At 42.9% G+C, this 23,057-nt stretch overlaps 1 protein-coding gene and 1 long non-coding RNA gene across 2 annotated transcripts in view; one reads left to right on the forward strand and one right to left on the reverse strand.

Annotated features, from left to right (window-relative positions):
• Positions 1-23,057, reverse strand: part of SUGCT (succinyl-CoA:glutarate-CoA transferase) — a 689,609-nt gene that overhangs the window by 132,946 nt on the left and 533,606 nt on the right. The gene's annotated exons all lie outside the window — the stretch shown is intronic.
• On the forward strand, positions 16,810-18,810 carry LOC123363723. The gene is made up of 3 exons (XR_006576873.1): positions 16,810-16,934; positions 17,175-17,226; positions 18,607-18,810. It is a non-coding gene; the product is annotated as an uncharacterized LOC123363723 (long non-coding RNA).

The following is a 23,057-nucleotide window of genomic DNA, read 5'->3' on the forward strand; positions in this document are numbered from 1 at the left end:
TTTGGCTAATGGAAAAGAAAGGCTGCTTCTCTTAGCTATCTTTGGGCAGTGCTTCAAGAACTACAGAATCATTATACCATGCCAAATTTTATCTTTTTGAAGAGTGATGCTGTAATTTCTCACATTTGACTGTCTTATGGAGAGGCATTTGGTATGGCTGAATAGCATATTCTGGCTCTCTATAATGAAGGGCATACATCTGACCCTATACACTTAAATTTTGACAGATCTCTTTTGAAACAAATGTCCAGCCATAGTCAATAATGGGAGAATATGATTAATTTCAAATGAAATATTATCTGCTTACATCTTAGCCAAGAGGAAGTCACAGTTATAATTTACTACTAGTAACTTGACTAGAAGCAGAATTTACATTTGATGCATGCAGTTGTAAAAACCATAAATATTGGCTGGATTGCACTACAAAGCTGTTTTTAATGGGAGTGAAGGAGGGGAGGAAAGTCTAAACTTGACCATGACCTCCTCATTTATTAATTTCAGGGCAGGAATTTGTTGCATCTATTGTTAAAGTGTGAATTTGTAAAAGGGGGGGGAGGGAGATCTGGATTTGGAAGTTAAAGAAAAGGCTAGATGGATTGACAGTCAGCCTTTCACTTTGAAGATCCTTAGCCTGAAAACAGATGCTTAACTTTCTCATGTGTGTAGTCCCATTGTCTTCAATGGGATTCTTTTTGGGACTAAAGTTAAGTTCATCTGTGAGTTTTGTAAGATCAAGTCTTGTGTCACTTGTTTGAGTCTGGGTAAGACTTGTAATTATTGAAAGTATGTAACGAATGTTCAGTTACATTATGGGAACTAATTGTTTCAGGGTGGGATTTCCAAAGGCACCAAAGTCACTTATGCTCCTAGATGCTTCTGAAAATCCAACACTCAGTGTAGTTCCTTCTGGACGTTGGGTAAATAAAGTCCCACCAGTGGTGAAATATGAAATATTGAGTAGGTTTGCATTTTTCTTCCTTTATCCCCTTCCTCCCCAAAAAAAGAAAGTGAAGACAAACTCAGCAGGAAAGAAATGTTCATTTTGACGCACAGAAAAAGGCTCTTTCATTGAGAAATGTATAGAAATGTACATAGGAACACAAATGCACACATATTTGCCCTGCTAGCTAGGGTAGGTCTATACTTAAGGTGGCATGTAGAGTACAGACACTGCTCACCCAGCTAGCACAGGTATAAGTAGTGGTGTAGATGGGGACGCGCTGCTCAGGTGAGTCGAGTGCCCATCTGCCTCAATCCCCACAGGGTATATACTCTATATGGCTCTCTACATGCCCAGACAGCATCTCCCACGTCTACATGGCTATTTCAGTAGTGTCCTCCTCCCTCCCCGCTGCTGAAGCCTTTCCCCACCACAGTGGAAGCAAAAGGTTTACATTTTCTTCACTGCAGCCTTTCCCCACTGCCTCCCCCTGTCAGAGCCTTTCATTGCCGCATATAGCAACACACCCCAGTGATTGTGGACATAGCCTGCCTTTCACTACATGTACGGTACATGCTGCCACAAGTCTACGCAACTATAGACAAGGTCTTACTTACTAGTGATCAGATAGTCAGGTGGCGTTAATCAGTGTAGCTCTATTGTCCCAGTCCTCTACGCTCTGAAAATGTGGCATTTTAAAACAATTTATTCCTCCAACAAAAGCCTTTGGGAATTGTACCCAAGTTTCCAGAATTTTTCAGGTTTTATCTATCAACATCTGGTAATTGACATCACTATGGAGTGGTGGCAGCCACTCCAGAGTTAAAAGTGCAAGAATTTCCACTGAAAGCTCAGCTTTGGCCACTGCAAAGGTGTTCCACTAAAACGGGGTTTCCCCTTGATAGGGGCTGCCATAGTTGCTGCATTCAACGAAGGTTGACATTTTTAACAAACAGAGCCCATCTTGGTATTTTTGCTTGGGGTACAAAACAATTATTTGTTGCCTCCCTACAAATGAAACCAATTTCTGCCCATGATTATCACACCACTATGCAGAGGGTCTGCCTTTGATTTTGCAGAGGGTTATGAGAATGATTCCCTGGGATACATGCCATCAATAGTTTGTGGGGTGAAGGTCTTTAGGTCAGCTCCCGCCAGTGTCCTGCTGCATCTGAAGAGGTGGGGTTTTCACCCACGAAAGCTTATGCCCAAATAAATTTGTTAGTCTTTAAGGTGCCACCGGACTCCTTGTTGTTTTTGCTGCAGAAGTGGATCCCTATTGCTTTAAGTCTTAGCAAGAAGTTTACATTTTCAAGGCAATCATTGCAAAGAAAGGGGCTAGAGATTTATCTCTTTTTTCAAATGAAAGTTGTGATTCTTGTTTATTGGGCCCAAAGGCCAGCATCCGTTCTCTGGTTCTTCAGTGCCAATACCCCCTGTTATGGTTACAGTGCTAGATAAACCTTTGATCCCTCAGTGCACCCCCTCAGGTTTTAGGGCCCATGTCCTTACCTTTTAAAAAAAAATTTTTTTTGGAAGGAGGAGGGGAATCTTGTGACCAGGTCCCAGTCTAAGGCACTGTTCACACCATCTGTGATTGCACTGGAGGCCTGATTGGTTTTGGCACCTGCGGTTCTTCCCTTTGGGAGCTTGTGACCGGGTGGTTAATACAAGTGACCACAGAGCCTTCTCAAACCAAGTTACTGTTTAATCTTAACAGCAAGAACAAAGCATAACATTTAAGAAAAAAGGGTTGTAATGCAAAAAAGGGCTACATACATGGCTATCTTACTCTAAGCCCTACCTCTATGCAGTGGACCAGGCAAGTTTTGCTTCTTCAGCTCTTCCAGCAGTCTGTCTCTGTGTCAGTCTGTTCTCCATAAACAGTCCCCTGGCAACTGCCTCCCTTCTGTCTAAAGTAACCTTTTTAACTGTTTATTGTCATTTTGATCTCATGGGCTCGGCAAAACAAGTCTTGTAACTCTGTCTGGAGAACGGGAATAGCATCTTCCCAGCTGAAAGCTCAGGCATTGGCTCTTAATGATCCTCACTGTCTTTATGAGGTTGCTTATCTGGAGCTATTGTGTTGCTCTCCTGCTAATTTTGCAACAGCCCTGCTGGTAAACTAAATGAACATATGCATACAGTAAACATTCCAATAATCCACTAAAGTGATACAGTACCTGTCCCAGATCACATACAGTATTCATAAATTATTACAGATCAGGCCCACATCCTTCACCCCCCGAGCCTAGTGCTTTTCTCAGCACTTTTTGCTCATTGATTTAAACGAGGCTATTCATGTGCTTAAAGTTACACATGTGCTTAAGTACTTAAGTGAATCAGGACCAGAGTGCACCTAGCAGTTTTAAACCCACAATGCTTTAGTGGTAATAGGTTTGACAAGGACTGAACAAAACCTAGCGAGTTCGGTGCATGCAGATTATGAGAACCAGGCTCTGCATAGTCTATTCTCAGGAGCTAACTGTAGGCTAATCCACTGGAGGTATAGTTTGGATGTGTGGGTTCTACAGACTAATTCTACTGAATAAAACTACAATTAGGGAAAAATTGTGCCTGGACTGTGTGGCTCAATAGGGGAAAAAAGGGTTCCAAGGGGCTGGGTACAAAGACAGCTCTAGTGCACTGGAAGGTCAATAGCTGCTTATGACTAGCTGATCCTAGGGTGACCAGACAGCAAGTGTGAAAAATCAGCATGGGGCTGGAGGTCAATAGGTGCCTATATACAGGGCCGCCCAGAGGATTCCGGGGGCCCGGGGTCTTCGGCGGCGGGGGGGCCCTTCCGTTCCGGGACCCGCCGCCAAAGTGCCCCGAAGACCCGCGGCGGGAGCCCCCCGCCGCCGAATTACCGCCGAAGCGGGACCCGCCGCCGAAGCGCAGCCCGGTCTTCGGCGGTAATTCGGTGGCGGGGGGTCCCGGAACAGAAGGGGCCCCCCACCGCCAAAGACCGGGCTGTGCGGCGGCGGCGGTGGGTCCCGCTTCCCCCCCCGCCCCGGCCCCGCCCCCGGCCCCGGCAGGTCCCGCTCCTCCCCCCCGCCCCCGCCCCGGTCCCAGCCCCGGCCCCAGCCTCTTACCGAGCGCGTCTCCGGCGGGGCCTGAGCTCCGTCCCGCTCAGAGCCGCGTGGTGAGGGGGCGGGGCTGTGAGCTCCACGCCGAGCGGAGGCAGCTGCCCCGCCCCCTCCCCACGCCGCTCTGAGCGGGGCGGGGCTCAGGCCCCGCTGGAGCTCCCAGCCCCGCCCCGCTCACCACGCGTCTCTGAGCGGGGCGGGGCTCAGGGGCCCCGCCGGAGATGCTGAGGCTCCAGGAGAGGGGCGGAGGCGGGAGCCTCCGCTCTTCTCTTGGGGGCCCCTGCGGAGCCCGGGGCCCGGGGCAAATTGCCCTCTTTGCCCCCCCTCTGGGCGGCCCTGCCTATATAAGAGAAATCCCCAAATATCAGGGACTGTCCCTATAAAATCGGGACATCTGGTCACCCTAGCTGATCCTAACTTTTCCAAAGTGGATAGAGAGAGATAGGAAGGGGGCAATACCACAGTACTAAACCAGACTGCAGAACCACACAGGCACAGAGAGAATCATGCACTTCATCTACTCCCAGGGTGGTGCAGTAGCTCTTCTCCTCTTATGTACCCCAGAGCTCTGCCTCCTTCAGATACAAACCCCAATATTAGTGTATTAATGTGTGCCTTAATGGGCATAATAGAATCCTTAAATTATCCCTTCTTGCACACACACAATATATATATATATATATATACACACACACACACACACACACACTCCTACCATACCTTTCTCTTCTGTTGCAGCCACCACTAGTATCATTGGTTGTGCAATTCAAGAAGTAGGCTGCAGCATTCTGTGCCCTCTTGAATCTCTTCATGTTTGGTTTGTAAACTTCTTCATGAACTACTAGACCCAGCTAATGAACTCTCTATAGAATTTCATTTTAAATGGCTATAGGTACCATAGAGTATGACAATTGTGTCTACTTTCAGCGGGGTCTCTCTTCCTATTATACAAGCAATACTTTTTTTTTATTTGTCCCTGTACACAATCATAAATGGAAAATTATTATAGGTATAAACCAAGACATTATGCCCCCATCACTATATGGTCAAGATTTTCAAAAGTGGCAGGTGATTTTGGGGTGCATCTGTTCTTTGTGTCCATTTTGGGACATCTTAAAGGCACCCAACTTTCAGAAAGTTCTGAGCTCTCAGTGTTCTCAAGGTCCCTGTAAGGTGTCTCCAGGTGGGCATCAAAAAAATGAGGTATCCAAAATCACAAATAACTTTTAAAAATCCTGGTCGTTTTTGTCTCTTTGCGTTCCTGGCTATGAATAACGTTACAGTCTGTATTGATATAATTGCAATTGTATTACACACAAAGCAAACAAGCACCAATCAGCTCACAAGCTCTGACTTCTAAAAAAAAGTTCAAGGCACTCTAAACTTCCTTCTGATTCTGGCTCAAACATGGAAGCTCAGGAGAGACTCCAGGAGAACTAGCAGCCAGTGTTAATATTTCCAAGACATTGTTATCCTTTCATATTATATAAAAACCATTATGTAAAAGTTCTCATTAGCAGTAGTTGCATTTGCAGTTTTTCCACCTTAATCATTCCAGCTGAAATGTGTTCAGCATTGTGTCTTGCATTTGTAGCCAGGGTTATTTCAACAGTGAAATAAATCCATCCTTGATATAAATCTACAGACTTTAGAGGAGATGAACCAAGGATTAAGTTGGACTACTGTGTTTTATTTCCAAGTAAGAGGTGGGTTCTAACTCAGCGTAAGGAGTGTAGTTTGATGGAATGAGCTATGGCCCCAACCCAAGCAAAATACCTAAGTGCATGCTTATCTTAAGCATGTGAATATGCCCATTGAAGTCAAAATGAACTTAATCATGTACCTAAGTTCTTTGCTGGATAAGAGCCTATATGAAAACAAAATAAATAACAACACATGTGGCTCTGGTAATGTGTCCACAATGACTACATTTTCAAAGGCTAGAGCAGTAACTACCCATGCAGAGCTGATTGATAAATCTTGAAATTTTGAGTATTGGCCAAATTAAAATTATTAATTTTTCAGAAATTTGTACCTAGATTCTGTGTGGCTGGACAAGGGGGAAAAACGGAAAATGCAGGGGCTAGGCACAAAGACAGCTCTGTTGTTCTGGGAGATTAATGGCAGTTTATGGCTAGCTGATGTTAAACTTTTCAACTAGCTGAGCTAAAAACATGCATGCATCTGTTATGCCCACAAAACTCCTCATATGTGTGCACAGAATAAGTAACTGCATGTGCAGACTGGTGCATGTGAACACCTAATTTGCACACACAAATGTAATGTTTTTCTAACTCATTGGGTACATGCACATTTTTGCAGGTGGATCTATTGAGCTGAGATTTGAAAAGGTGTTTCTGGTGATTCATCCCAAAATGCTCTGTGGTTATAGAATTAAGATTAACAGATTTATTTGGGCATAAGCTTTCGTGGGTAAAAAACTGAAGTGGGTTTTAGTCTTTAAAGTACCACCGGACTCCTCGTTGTTTTTGTGGATACAGACTAACACGGCTACCCCATCTGAGAATTAAGATAACTGTTAGCTGCAGAAATATTTAAGCATTCTACTACTGTTATCTAACAGAGAGAGGTAAATAAATTGCAGTCATTTTGGCAACTACAGAACTAGAAAAGAACAATATAAATTGTTTTCTGAACCAAAAAGGACAAAATAATTTCTGTTTTCTGTATGACGTGTTACTACTGCTAATGGAAGGCAAACTAAAACATTGACCTTGCCACAGAGTGGTGAACTGTCCTTTTCAAGGACATTCAATATGTTAATTAAAGGGCTCTAGCTTTGAAGTTCTAATGTGAAATTGAGGGGCATGTTATTCAGGTTGGTGTGGCATGCAGAATGACTTTTGGAGTTCCCTAGTAAGTTATTCAGGTAGGTTGGCCAGCAAACCACAGAGTACTATCAGGGAGCAGTCCCAATGTTCAGAAGGGGGCAAAAGATGATTCAAAACGTATTTTCAACATGATACTAGACTTCCCAGTGTACTGAGGAGTGCATGAGAATCTGAGTGCGCTACCAGGAATGGCAGGTATGTCTATAACAGTGCTGGTATACTTTAAAGGCAGGGGCTGCTTTATTTTACACTCTCCTGTTAGTCACTTTTCTACAAGGCTTGCCCCGCTAACGTAGTGCCTTAGCCAGACTAACCCCTTGACACATTCCTGGCCCTTTGTATTTTTGGCAGGCCTCACTCCCTTTTCACACTATCCCACTGACCTTCTGAGCCATGGGCAACTTCCAGGTTTATTCAAGGTAGGTAATTTCAACACTTGCATGGATTTTCAAATATTGCAACTTACTCCTCACTTGCACACATCTTCAGTTTAAATCACCATTTGCATCACCAGTAAAATTAGGCCTCAAAAGCTGCCATGAATTTTGGGTGCTTACATTTTGTAATGCACAACCAGAGACACTCAGAACCTGATTTCCAGAGGTGCTAGGCACCCGCAGCTCTGATGTCTTCAGTTTGAGTTGTAAGTGTTCAGCATCTCTGAAAATCAGGCCCAAGGTGTCTCAAGTTGGGCAACCAAACACTTAGGAACCCAAAACTGGAGCCTCTATTGAACATTTTGGCCTGAGTTCTCTTACTGAATATATGGCCCATCATCCTCAAAGGTCAAGGCACCATAAACTGAAAAATCACAGAACGATAAAACTCAAATTAAAAGTCTAAAATGGCATTTTCGTAGGATTAGACTGCTAAATCCATATGGGAGCTGGGCACCTAATTAATTGCCTTCATTTCATTTGAAAATCCCAACCCTATTGTACAAAAAGATGACATCAGAGCAGATGATTGTTACAGATATGATAATATCCTAGACAAACGTAATAAGGTTTAACTTAATTTAATAAAGTTTAAGTATATTAGGAGTCCACTGTATTAAAAATGCAAATGTTTATGTATTATTGAGGGGCTGTATGTACTTCCCTGAGGGAGAGAGACCACAGGCCTCCATGAACTAAGAACAGTGGGAGAATGGTTCGGCAAATTCACTCAGGTTGTACCACCTTCAGAGAGCTACCACAACCTGGAGCGAGGCTCACATATATTGGTTTGGACTGGATTCTCCAGGGACCAACAAACAAAGAAAAACATTTTGGTTAAATAGCCTGGGTTAAAACTAATTCAGGGTCTTCTTTCTGATCTAGCAAATGGACAGGAGCTCTGGTACAAGGGGAGGATCCAATCCTTAGGAAACGGTTGGAAGGTCTTTGGCCTACCACGGCACAGTAAGACTTGGATGCTTATCTTGGGCTGAAGCTGTGATGAAGTTGTGACCATAGGAAAATCCTTGGCGGGGGTTTGAAGGACTGTTCACTGGCCAGATCCCCAGTTGTAGCGAGGGAGTGATCTGTGGTAAGCTTATTGGCATGTGTGTATGTTCTTTTATTCTGTTAATATGTTTTCTCTGAAATGCTTTCACCTTACAGATAAATGTGCTTGCTTATAAATGGCTGTGTGGTAACTTAACTGTGGCGATTGCACTGTGTACAATCTCTGAGCATAAAAGTGAAACAGGCCTGTTTAGGCAATCTGTCTTGTGCTGGAGATATCACAGCATAGTCTGGGAATGCCCCAGTCAGGAAGGAGACACACACATATCTCTACCCAGCAGAGGTGACGGCTGATGAGGCTGGAGCCAAGAGGAGGTGCCCTTGCTGGACCATAGAGAGGGAATAGAGGTGCAATTGCCCTGAACTGTAACAATGATATGCTGAAACCAACACTGCTCTGTCTTGAATGCCTTAAAATATAAAGGTCTGATAGCACAGGTATTAAAAAGACCTGGGCAAAGAAACAAAATTTACAAAAAATATCACTCTACAGGCACTGAGGTTTTCCTTAATATTATAAAATTAACATTTCTGGTCACCCTGGCTTTACATAATAGGAAGGACTGTTCTGCAAGCAAACTTATCCACTACCATTTAAGCATCTGATAATACGTTTGCTACCATTATTGATATTTCCATCTTATCCCTTTCCTTTCTTACTAAGCAGCAGCTGTATTAGCTGTATGTATTTTACAGTCTAAAATGCTAGGAAAACCCACTCAGCCTTTTGTCTGTGGTTGTGTTCACACATATGCGTGACCTGCATCTTTATGACTTCTTCCATCTAACACTTACTCAATCCAGCCAAGTGGGGAAGGTGAAAACATAAATGAGTTTGCTTGCTTTTAGAAAGCATACAATCAAGAGATGTATAATCAAAGAATAGCTGTAAACAGTTTTCATAAATATATATGATTATATATCAAAGTTCACCTACAGGCAAGTTTGAACAGTGCAAAGTCAGGAGGCACAGAACCAAAACCAATATTTCACAGCTTTTTTTCCCCCTTCTAATTATTTTAGTTTTTATTATTTTAAGAAGTCTGCTTTCTGTTCTGAAGGAAAGTTTCATGCTCCACCACCATCCCCTGCTCTTGAAGGCACCATACTATGGAAAGGAACTAAGAAACAACAAAAAAAGAAAATATTTTCTGACATAAACCAAAAGAAAAAAGGTAGAATAACTGCTAAAATTCCATATTTCCACATCTGCTTTCAATTATACTTATGTCAAGTCATTTTATTATTTGACAAATCCAATCCAAGGAATTAAGCTTTTGTCGGATGCCTTGAAATGTCATTAAATGTTCATACACAAATACACACTCACTCTCTCTCACACACAGAGAGATAAATTCACTTTTTCCACTCGGTATAAATATCACTGTTAGTCATGGGGATGCCAGAATGACCAAAAAGTTGCCAGCTTTCAGAGTGACAAGCCTCTGGGCTCCTGTCAGTATTGCCCTTTCACATAAGGCCAAAAGGAGGCTGAGGTCTCCGTTTCTCCAGAGCAATTGGCAAGGGACTTAGTGTGTGTGTGTGGGGAGCAGGAGGAGAAGGAAATGGAAGAATGACTACCGCCCAGATCAGACTGGGGAGAAAAAAATGCATCCGTTTACAAGTTATAATTTTGTCAATAGTCCAAATCTGGTTTTAAATTAAATATTAGTAATAAACTCAGAAAGAAGAGATTTCCAGAACGCATCACAAAGGAAGCGCTAGGAGAATATGTCTTTTCAACAACTCAGCAGATGTCTCTCTTTGCTTCCCAATTATCCCAGCCCATCCACTTCACAGGCATACTATATGCTGTAAAGATTTAGTGCTTTCAGAATGTTATTGTGTACTGGCTTCACAGGTAAACTGCACAATCCCTTCATTTCTTATGTTCTAACCTGGTTAATGTTTGGCAACAAAAAGGACATAAACTATAAGAAATTGTCTAATTTATGGAGAGTGGATGCTCAGCACTTTCTGGAAATGAGACCATTTAACTTGTCTTAAATGGGACAGTCCAAACCATGAGTCACTTTAGAAAATCTTCACCACAGTCCCTAATTTGTGACGGCTCAGAAAGCGGAACTATTTTGCCTTTTAGACATCTAGAATTCTGCTGCTCAGCATGGCTCTAATCCCTCATGACAATAGCTCAGGAAATCAAAATGCTGTGTTGTGGTCGTTTTGTTTTTCTTCAGAATATGCAATCTCAGTGAGAGGTTTTGAGGCATCACGCTACTGGAGCAGCCATGAATGTTATGGCTTATGATAATTTCATTTTACCCACTGTATGAGAAGGACTTCATTATTATTGCTGGTCATACCTAGCCCAGGCCAAATATAATACTGGTCCTGAAAAAGATCCCTAGTTTGTGTGTCTGTCCTTTGTAGACTTTGCTGCGCCCTCCCATTCACTGGTCCCTGTGGCAGGCTGAGGCAATGGCACCTTCTTCCAATATGGCCAGCCTTTTGCAAAATTAGATTCTTTACACTAGTCAAAGAGGCAATCAATTTTCTTTGATTTCTTATCCATTTAGATTGCAGTCTTCTCTGTCCACCTTCCATTAATGGGCTGGAAACTTTATTATACCTAATCCATTCACCTTCCAAATAATGGTCAGAGACCAGCATCTTCCAAAAACAGAGTAGAGGTCCATATTACTCCATCCACTCTACATGGACCAGCTACAGACATCAGAGTACCCCCACATACCTGAGTGGGAGTTTTACTTGCCCATCTTTCCATTCTACATCTAATGCTTGTGAATTATAACAATTATAACATGAGCAATATATTTCCCACAAGATCAGTATTATAACACAGAAAGGTGTGGTGCAATAGAAAGGTTTTATTGGCATGATTGTACCGCATATGCTATAATTTTTACCACAGGCAGCATCATTAATGCCACTTATCATTTTGTCCTGCAATACATCACATAGATATCACAATCGTATATGTGGTGTTAGATAGATAGATAGATAGATAGATAGATAGATAGATAGATAGGAGCTACTACCAAACCATTGGGCTAATATCATTCAGATTTCACCAGTAGTAATGTCTTAGAGACCCCACATTTCGTACCTCTCTACTGCACCAGTTGAAAGTGGCTTGCTTTAGAGACAAATCTGGGAATTTCCCTATTTGTTTTGTTATTGGCTGCATCATAGCTAAGATTAACAACTAATGAAAGCAGTAACAGGAATATCAAGCAAAAGTAATTAATCAAGGATAAATGATATTAATATGCATTTATCTTTCCAGTAGGAATGAGTATACTGCTGTAGACATCTGGACTAAGATTTTTTTAAAATGACTAGTGATTTTGATTGCCTCTGTTTTTAAGACTGCAAAAATGGGCATGTTTTCATTAAGTAGTAAGTAACTCCCACCTCCGAAAATCAGGTCTATTAAGGTGTCTTAAATTCAGCACCCAAAAATTGAGGTACCCCAAATTGCTAATCACTTTGAAAATCTTGGCTCTGAACCTTTGACAACCTTTGAGCTGAACCTGAACCAAAACTAAGAGATCTTTTGAAAGATTGAGAGAAGTTCAATTACCTTTTTTTAAAATGAGATTTCAGGATTGTGATTCAGATTATTTCGCATTTTAAAGCTCCACTGAGGACAGGAAATGTTGAAACAATGTAAGATAAGATATACTGGTCATATTTAATCTGGACCAACCAGAAGCAAAATGTATCAGGAGAAACTTCAGGAGTCACCCTGTTGTCATTAAAGTTCCAGCCCAAGCTTTGCTGAATCAAAACATATGAATAGTACTGACAAACTTCTTCATTTTGGGGGGGAAGAGGAGAGTTATCTGAACTTTTTCAGGTTCGCCCAACACTAATTTTAATCTTTTTTCAAAACAATGTATTCACTAGACTGGGGTGGGCAAACTTTTTGGCCCGAGGGCCACATCTGGGTATGGAAATTGTATGGCGGGCCATGAATGCTCACAAAATTGGGGTTCAGGTGCAGGAGGGAGTGAGAGCTCTGGCTGGGGGTGCAGGATCTGGGGTGGGGCCAGAAATGAGGAATTCAGGGTGCTGGAGGGGGCTCCGGGCTGGGGCAAGGGGTTGGGGTGCAGGTGGGTGAGGGCTCCGGCTGGGGCTGCAGGCTCTGGGGCGGGAGCTCGAGGGCCAGGTTAAATCAGCTGGCCGGCCGGAGGTGGCCTGTGGGCTGTAGTTTGCTCATCCCTGCACTAGACCATAAACTCTTCAGGGCAGAGACATCTTGTGTGTGGATAACACATTGTGGATGCTAACAGAATACAAATAAATAATTACTATTATTATCTAATAATAGAGTTGCAAACTGAGTCAGAAATAGAGGCCCAGGCATCACAGTCTTAGACAAAAAGAACAGTTAGAAACTGTTTCCAATAGCTCAAGTATTTGTGTATTGCATAAGACCTTCTCTGGTTTCAGACACTGTTGTTTTTAGCTGGAGGAAGGAGGAGGATAATGATTTCTAATGGCTTAATGTACTCTCTCTGAGAGGGTGACCAGATGAGATGAAGAAACTATCGGGACACATGGGGTGGGAGCGGGGGTCCGCCGGCAGAGAAAAAAAAATAAAAAAAGCCGAGTGCTGCCGGCAGAGCAAAATATCAGGACAAATTGTATCCCAACCAAAGATCGGTCGGGATGAGGGACAACCACCCAAATATTAGGACTGTCCCAATTTTATTGGGACGTCTGGTTGCCCTGAGAGTACTCATGTCATTTGTCTGTGGTGATACTATCCAAGCAAAGAAGGACTAATCCAGGTTAAAACAGGCACAGGAACGGGTTTTGTATGTTTCCGTTCCAAGGTTCTCGTTTGCCTGTGCATGAACACACAAAGAAGAAACTTCTAAACTAACTTTAAAAAGGGGGAGGTTCTATGTGCCTGTGGATCTTCTCATTTCATAAACAGAGGGGAGTCATTTGTTGGGCAGTATGGCATCAAAAGTGGTTTTGGGAGCATGTTAATCGAAGCTTTAAAAAAAACAATTCTGTTTGTGGGTTGCTATCCAGTGATAATAAAGATGTGACTCACTGAATGACTGAGAAAATGACAAATTAAATGGAGATTTGGTGAGCCCTCTCACAGCTACGTTGGAATGCAATCATGAGGAAGAGTGCATTTAAAGTGACAACCCATGCCTCAATCTCCATGCAAAATAGCCATTGCATAAGTAGAAGGAATGGAGAATTAAATCACAATAAGCATTCTTTGTGAAGCATTTGTTTAAGCTCTTGCTAGAATCTCTTATGCAATATCATATTCAGCTGAGAGTGAGTGCAAAGCACAATGTTTTTAATTTTTCCTTTATGCAGCAGAGATGTTTTCTCTTTCCACCGGGTTTTAAAAAAAAATAAATCCTTTAACTTTCATAAAGCTAAAGTAACGTTTAACTTTAAAGATCTGGCTGAGCTTTGCTATGTTGCAGAGGCAGTTGTATGTACTGAGAATATGTGAGGAGTTAGGTGTATATATACTAAAAATTATATTCTCTGGGTCTGTTGTTAAAAGCAGGTCACTCAAAGGTAGTACGTCTTGAGATAAACTTCTCTAGGCAGCAGGTAGGATACAGAGGCAGTTGTTGAGGACAGAGAGGCAGACCCTCAGCTGGTGGAAAGTGGCATAACTCCTTTGCAGTTATTGAAATCAAAGCTGTGACACTGATTTATTCCAGATGAGGCACGGGCCTACTAGTGTTCTCAGCCACTCCTGAGACAGCAGTTCAGTGTAACGTACACATTGTGGCAGACAAGTAGCCTAGGGCACCACATATTTTTTTTAAAGGTAGCTCCTGCCTAGCCACATGCCTATCAGCTGGGATAAATTCAGAGGATCTGACCTTTTAAGTTTATCCCACAGCACCAGCTGGCCTAGCTTAAGTTACCTAAATGTCTAGCTCCAGCCCTGTTCATGAGCGAACTGTGAAATGAAAATGCACCAGAAGAGAAATGTTGAAGAACCATCAATAAAACAACAAGTTTCCAAGAGGAAATAATAAACTTCACTACAGGGCAGTTTGGATAACTAGAACTGTAGAGTGTGAGCAACTTGTGTTTATGATAGGCATGTCTCAATATATTTTTGTAAGATGTACACTCCTCAAAGAAATGTTATTCCCACTGGTTGATTTAATAGCAATGAAATACTATTTTGCAGCTATGTTTTCTGTATAAAGATGACTTGGCCAACTAGTGGTCACTCTGTTTAAGTCAATTGAGTTACACAAGGGATGATTCTGGTTTTTTGCACTTAAATAAAATAAGTCATCTGACAAAAGGCAGAAGCAGATACTGCTGGTGGTATGTATATGGGATATGATATTTTCTGAGGTAATCCACCTCAATTTCTTCCTTGGAATAATGACATCTGTATGCTCTGGAATCTTGCTTGTCATTACTCAACCATAACAAGCATTTAGGGAGACACTGTTCTTTAGTATGGTTTTGGCCGGATTCTCCTGTCATTTATATTCCTTAAATAGTATGGCCCCTATTCAGGAAAGCACTTACCCACATTCTTAAATCCATAGCATTCTAGCCTATCTACCTAAGGCACTTATGCGACCTCCATCTGTGTGAGGAAGGGAAGTACTATTATCCCATTTAACAGAAGGAAAACTAAGGCACAGCAAATTTAAGGGCTTGTCTACACTTAAAACGCTACAGTGGCACAGCTACGCCATTGCAGCTGCACCGCTGTAGTGCTTCAGAGTAGACACGACCAATACCGATAGGGGAGGATTCTTCCATCACTGTAGTTAATCCACCTCCCTGAGAGGTGGTAGCTAGGTCGACAGAAGAATTCTAGAACAGTCTACATGGGGACTTAGGTTGACTTAACTATGCTGCTCACGGGTGTGGATTATTCATATCCCCTAACCGACGTTGTTAAACTGACCTAATTTTTTAGTGTAGACCAGGCCTAAGTGATTTGACAAGGTCACACAGGAAGTTTAGGGTGGAGTAGGAAATTGAATCCTCATCTCTTCTCCCAAGCTAGTGCCCTGACCACCGGATCACTCTTCTTCTCATTGTTTTCAATGAAACTTCAGCATATGTCTGGGGGCTTGTCTACACAGTAGGGTAATGTGCTCTACAGGGCTTTAATTTTTAAAGTGCTCTATCATGTTGCTCATTAATGGGTCCATGTAGATCCTGATGGTGTACTGCTAGTGAGCTTTAACATAGCACTCTTTCAAACTGTACTACATTAAAGTGCACCAGGAAGGTCAACTCGGACCAATGAATGCACATCACATTAGCGCGCTGTAGATATCACACCCCCACAGAGCCCATTGCATTGGGCCCTGCCAGCCTGAATACATCTAACTTATCTAAATATTCTTTAATTTGTTCTTTCCCTATTTTGGCTTGTATTTCTTCCACCTTGCTGTTAATATTAATTATAGATGGATGCATGGATGGATTTCACATTAATTACCACGGCAACAGCTCATGATGGCACCAATAAAATTATGAATTAGATTACTTGTGTATGTCCAGAATAACTTAGTTCACTGAAACCAGCAGAGTTTCTCCAATTTACAGGGTGTGTAACTGAAATCAGATCTGGCCCTCTACAAATTCACTTCAGGATCAAGCACAGGAAAAGCAGAACTGTGAGGGAGAGCACCATACCTGAAATGATACCAAACAGAATACGGAATTGTTCATCTAAGTCACTGTAGTTAGTTGTTTTGTGTTAACGCTCTTGTCTCTCAGTTTCACCCTTCTATGAAAGTTCCTCATTTAATGCATACCGCTGATGCCGTTTCAGTGCATTAGGCAGATACCATCACAATGTTCTAACTTCCTGCCTCAGATTCAAACATTTTTAAGTGACCTTGTACAGGATTAACATTCCCTGTGCTAACAGCATGCCAACATTCCTCTAACCTGAAAATCTGGAGTGTGCCAACTCAAATAAAGCCACCCAATATGAAAATAGCAGATATGCATCAGGGAAAAGGGAAAAAGAGACATTATCTTTCATTCTCCATCTCCCTCTGCCACCTGCACTGCTATTAAGTGCATACCAAACTAGTTAATGCTCTAGCTGTGTTTAAACTCAAGAGACATCTAGAATTCTCAGCCTGCCAACACCCGACAGCATAAGCCACCCAGAAAACATCATAATAAAACAAAACTTTAAATGGAGATTTTTCATATTGAAGTAAACTTTAAAGAGCACGCATTTTGTAAATTCACTTGGCCAGTCGTTTCCTGTGTTGCCTTTGCTAATATTTCAGATCCCCCTCCTTGATCCACTGTGAATTTATAACCCTGTGCACATGATGTCATACTCTGTTGCCATGGTAAGAAATATGATGTCATGACTACAGCAGCATTATGAAATCATGGGAGGATCATATAGGAAGAGAAAATGGAATGAAGAAGAGCAATCCTTTTTGGAAAATAAAAGCATGTAGCAATAGGTTATCTTGGCATACAGTAGAAGATTTTCTATAACTTTTGTTACCTATGCCAATTAAATGGTACAACTGTAAGAAACAGAACAGTGGAGGAATGTGTATGTAACAGGGCTAGCATTTTTGTTAAACAGGGCTATCCTACAGTATGGAATTAGCCAATGGTAAAGGCATCTAATACACAAAATTCCTACCACTACCCAATTGAAAAGGGTTGCCAATTCCAGAACCAGGGGAGCATTTATTGTATGTGTGTTGTGACACTAACATACAGTACAAGAGAAATTACTTGTATGTACTGGGTGGAGGGCTGAATTAGTTTATTTTCTGTTTGTTTCCAGGAATGGGGTAGAAAGAGAGCCCACCAGATGGAATTTGACTCAAACAAAAAAGGTAAAGATATAATGCAATAGTCTGTCTGCTTAGCAACATGGGTTGCTATGAACACATCCCTGTGATACCCCACTCTCTGAACAGGCTCTCCAGTGAATACAATCCAGTTCAAGGTCTCTGTCTTGATATTCAAATCCCTCCTTGGGGTTAGCACTAGCTACCTAAAAAACTGTCTTGTGCTCCAAGACCATGACTTCCCATGGCAGTTACATTCCACCAAAACAATGAAACTGTTGACCAACAGGGAGAGACTTTTGAATGTGGGAGACAGAACTTTCACAGGAGTTGGACCCAGGGGCGGCTCTAGCCATTTCGCTGCCCCAAGCAGGGCGGCACGCCGCGGGGGGCACTCTGCCAGTCGCCGGTCCCGCGGCTCCGATGGACCTCCCGCAGACGTGCCTGCGGATGCTCCACCGAAGCCGCGGGACCAGCGGACTCTCCACAGGGACGCCTGCGGGAGGTCCATCAGAGCCGCCTGCTGCCCTCCCGGCAACCGGCAGAGCGCCCCCCGCGGCATGCTGACCCAAGCACGCGCTTGGCGTGCTGGGGCCTGTAGCCGCCCCTGGTTGGACCTAGACTATCTGGGACTAACTGAAGAGAGATAAGAATGACCATGGACCTCACCCCTTTCAGAATGAAATGTAAAACTAATTTCTCCAAGTTAGCTTTCCCTCAGTAAGTTTTTACACACACACAACACGGCCATTCGCTCACACCCAAACATAACCCCCCCTCCCCCCCCCCAACTAACTACTCAATCAACCTATTTCATCTAGAGGCTGTGAAGAGGAGAGATTAAAAAAAAATCCATGTACTCAGTTACCAGAGCAATGCAGGCCACATAAGTACCTAACTAGGTCGATCAGACACAACCATTACAGAAAAGTTGTATGAAATGTTATACAAGTGAAATGAGTTAAGGATGGAGTAACAGCCTTAACACCCAGTCTCCTGGCTTTTCTTGGTGTGTGTCACACCCTTAATGTTATTTCAACATTGTGTTTTGTCCTTTAAATTAAATGTACAGTAGGTGTTTTATATTTAATTTCCTTGCTATTTTTTCCCCTAAAGGAAAAAGAATGGAAGAGATTCATGGAAGGTTATAAAACACACATTGTGTACTCAAGAGACTGGAACAGCTCTTTTGGAGCCATTTCGTTCTCCTGGGAAAATACGTAATTAGGTAGTTTTTTAACATGCGTATTATGTACTGAATTACATGTATTTATACATTTCTCAAAGGAGTACTGCTTACACAATAGCCTGGAGCAACTCTTTTGGAGCCATTTGGATCTATCATGTAATTATGTACTTAAGACCCATTTATAGTAAATTTTGCTGTGCCTACATAGTAGCTGACTCTCCCTCCCCCCATTTTAGGGTGCCACACTGACAGCCCTGGAGTCTAAAGTCTTCTATTTATCCAAAGAAAGGAACAGCACGGGTACCGAAAGCACAGGCTTCCTTACATTGCCTCTCCAAACATGCCTTATTTTTGACCTCGAGCAGCGACCACCGAAAGGAAGACTGGATGCTGTGCTCACTGAGAACTCAGCCTTCCTGCCAACAAGTACACAATTGAGATGTCAGGTTTGGAGATGGGGACCATAATCTTCTTGAAACAGGACTAAGACCAAAACATCTTTTTGCTTAGACCATGAAGTAGCAGCCATTTGCTAATCGGCAAACTAGCTCAACTCATTTTCTTTCTTTCATCCAGGAAAAGCACCAGGGGCCAGATTTTAAAAGGTATTTAGAAACCTAAAGACGCAGATAGGGATCTCCTGGGATTTTGAAAAGGAGAATTAGGCACCTAGGTGCTTTTGAGAATCCCACAGGGGCCCCGATACTCAAAGGTGTTTTAGGGCTCCTAACTTTCAATGGAAATTAGGAGTCTAAATATCTTTGAGAATCTGAGCCTAGGTGTCTACCTGCATCTTTAGGTGCCTAAATACATTTGAAAAACTGACTATTATATGAACTTTCTTCCTGGAAAAAAAGTATAGGACATTTTTAATTATATAAACACCAAAAATATTCTAAAATAGTTCAATCTCTTTACATATGTAACACACATGCCTGAACAGTCTGGTGTCAAGATAGCCTGGAGACAGTACTAGAAATGCATAGGCACATATGCTTAAAATGTACACGGTCCATCAAAGCAACTATGGGTTAGATTGAAACTAGCTGTGATCAAGTAGTGGTGCAGCTGCTCCGGAGCAGAAGAGAGAAGACACTGTGACTCCTGGTTCCCCTTCTCCTCATTCAGGGTTGTGGGGGATAACAGGAAGTAATCTGCTACAGGTGTAGGTTGCATTGTACCAGTAACAGTCTCTCCATGCTGGCTGAGCTGTGCTGGCCAGCACATTGCAGTGGGAGGGTCATAAAGTCAAGCCTCCACCCATTTCTTGTTCTTGTCCATCACTGCTGTGCTGTGAAGGCTGTTCTCCTGCTCATGCTATGCCCCACAATGTGGTGATCCCAGGAAGGGGAGTGTGGGCAGGTCACCTACCTGCCTTAATAGTATATTCTCTCCTACCTTGATAGACTATTCAAGTTGCATGTTAAGCAATCAAAGGTCAGGAAATGATAACGGCTGTAGACACAGCTTTAAATTGGTTCCCTCTCGCCCTTAATATGAGATAGTCTTTAATTACATGCCCACATGCTATTTCTCAAACAATACATAGTTAAGGAAGCCAGGTGCATCATGGCATTCCTTGGCTGTGCACGTTGCCAGCTTAGCAAAAACAGTGGAAAATGTATTGCACATGCACACAGTGCAATTTTCACCAAAGTACACCATGTCATTTTTCTTCCAAGGGTCCAATCTCTGTGCCAGTTTCAGCTTCCTCTCCCCCGCTGTTTCAGCAGTACAGCCACAACTGTTCAAAAACAAATTTGTAGGATTTTTTTTTTTTTTTTTTTAGTTAGAGAGGGGAGCGGAGTGTATTTCCCTCACTGTATAATCCAAAATGGCTGAACATTTTGCTCAGACCTGCCAAAAATGGCACCATCAAATAAAGGGAGCAAGCCTGAATAATCTTAGCACAGTTGGTGAAAGGTTCAGAAAACAACAAGCAACTGAAAAGAGAGGGTTAGCATGGAAATACTTTTGCAACTTTAAGTGCAATGGCTGCTGTTCCTCTAGAGGGAGCATGATGCAAGGAACTAGGCAATAGATAGCGAATTAGGAGAACTATTCTCAGCTCTGCCACTGATTTACTGTGTGGCCTTGAGTGGTTTGAGCATTAGCCTGCTAAACCCAGGGTTATGAGTTCAATAATTGAGGGGGCCACCTAGAGATCTGGGGCAAAATCAGTACTTGGTCCTGCTAGTGAAGGCAGGGGGCTGGACTCAATGACCTTTCAGGGTCCCTTCCAGCTCTATGAGATAGGTATATCTCCATATATTATTATAAGTCACTTAACCCTCTGTGTCTCAGTTTCCCGTATGTAAAATGGGGATGATAATGCTAGTCTACCTACAATGCAAAATGAAATGTTTAGGTATTGCTATAAGCCGTAGAGGTCACAAGGGGCTTTTAGCAATAGCATAAAGCTACTCAAAAAGTGAAAAATTCCCTCATTCAATCCCTTCCCTTTTTAGCGATGCTGTTGGATTTTCCAGGCAGGAAAGCGTTTTAACATACAAACTAAAAGCCTTCTCTTGTGACCCTTTCTCACACAACTCTTAGTAACACAAGTGGCCCCAGTGATGTCAGTGGCCCTCTTGGCATCAGTTGAGGCTTATTCACAAGACTAAGGGTAGCAGGATATGTCCCAAGACTGTTAATGTGCTTGGTTAAAATGTCTGAATTTGAACAATGGGAATTTTGTTTTCAGCAGGACAAGGTGCTTTACAAGAACAGGATGCAACCAGGAATGGTGAGACATCTCCCTCACCCTCACTGTGCTGATACACTAGCTAGTGAGCAAGAAATAGATTTGCTTGTTTGTGCGCAAGAAAGTCTCCCTTAGTGCAGGTTAAGACTGACCCTCGAGAGATCAGTAGGTGAGAGGACCCACTGAGCAACACTCTGTGACCCAAGGACTTCTTCGTGCCAATTGGCAGAGGTACCAGGATCTCCTGGGTTCACCAGCAAGGGATCATGTAAGGTGTCTATTGAAAGCCTGAGTCATGCTGGTCATCCTAACCATTGCAAGATGTATGTATGGAGAATATCTGAGGAGTTAGGTACATATACTAAAAATTATATTCTCTGGGTCTATTGTTTTAAGAAGTATCAGAGGGGTAGCCGTGTTAGTCTGGTTCTGTAGAAGCAGCAAAGAATCCTGTGGCACCTTATAGACTAACAGACGTTTTGCAGCATGAGCTTTCGTGGGTGAATACCCACTTCTTCGGATGCAAGTAGTGGAAATTTCCAGGGGCAGGTTTATATATGCAAGCAAGAAGCAAGCTAGAGATAACGAGGTTAGTTCAATCAGGGAGGATGAGGCCCTGTTCTAGCAGTTGAGTGAAAACCAAGAGAGGAGAAACTGGTTCTGTAATTGGCAAGCCATTCACAGTCTTTGTTTAATCCTGAGCTGATGGTGTCAAATTTGCAGATGAACTGGAGCTCAGCAGTTTCTCTTTGAAGTCTGGTCCTGAAGTTTTTTTGCTGCAGGATGGCCACCTTAAGATCTGCTATTGAGTGGCCAGGGAGGTTGAAGTGCTCTCCTACAGGTTTTTGTATATTGCCATTCCTAATATCTGATTTGTGTCCATTTATCCTTTTCCTTAGAGACTGTCCAGTTGCATCCGAAGAAGTGGGTATTCACCCACGAAAGCTCATGCTGCAAAACGTCTGTTAGTCTATAAGGTGCCACAGGATTCTTTGCTGTTTTAAGAAGGTCACTCAAAGGTAGCATGTCTTGAGATAAACTTCTCCAGGCAGCAGATAGGATACACTTATCTCCATAGTGGATCATTGTGTATTGTATGCCACACAATAGGAGTCTATTAGCATCCTAAGCCAAATGAACAGCCTTCTCAAGGAAATTAACAGGAAGAGATAAACAGCAGGGGATTGGGAAACCCTATTTTCAGGTGAACGTCAAGGGTCTCAGCCAAACTCTTTGAAAATGCTGGGGGAAAGGACTTGAGGCAAGCTATCTTGTAGTAAACAGGGGAATGGCTTGTGAGTTAAGTTTAGGCTCTAGAAAGCATATTATAATTTTATTTTATATATCACCATTTGTTTCCAATATTCTCACCCTGTATCACTATTCTTTGACAATACACTTATTCTTTTTTTCACTGTGTAGTTCTGTGTGTAACATAGGCACCGACTCCATGGGTGCTCTGGGGCTGGAGCACCCACAGAAAAAAAATAGTGGGTGCTCAGCACCCATCAGCCACAGCTGTTCGGCAGCGCTGCCGATCAGCTGTTTTGTGACACCCCCGATCAGCTAATCAGGGGCGCCGCCAAATAACTGATTGGCAGCTCAAGGAGGGGCTTGAAGGAGGGAAGAGACCAGTGAGTGGGGGCCTTGGGGAGAGGGCGGAGTGGGGGCAGGAAGTGGCACAGCAAGGGTGGGGTCTTGGATGAGTGGGTGGAGGTTCAGGGGAGGGGATGGAGTGGTGGTGGGAAGAGGCAGAGCAAAGGTGAGGCCTTAGGGGGGATGCGACAGAGTGGGGGTGGGACCTCAGGGCGGAACGGGGGTGGAGCACCCCCAGGGAAAAGTAAAAGTAAAAGTCCGTGCCAATGGTGTGTTAAGTAAAGTGGTGACTCTGAGCTGAATCTTACAAGCTGGTGTGTACTATTTCCTTGGGAGTAGAGGATCTGAGAGTCCTGTGAGTGTTCAGTGGAACAGGGCTGAGCACTC

Source organism: Mauremys mutica, chromosome 2, assembly GCF_020497125.1.
Source record: "Mauremys mutica isolate MM-2020 ecotype Southern chromosome 2, ASM2049712v1, whole genome shotgun sequence".
Lineage (NCBI taxonomy): Eukaryota > Metazoa > Chordata > Testudines > Geoemydidae > Mauremys > Mauremys mutica.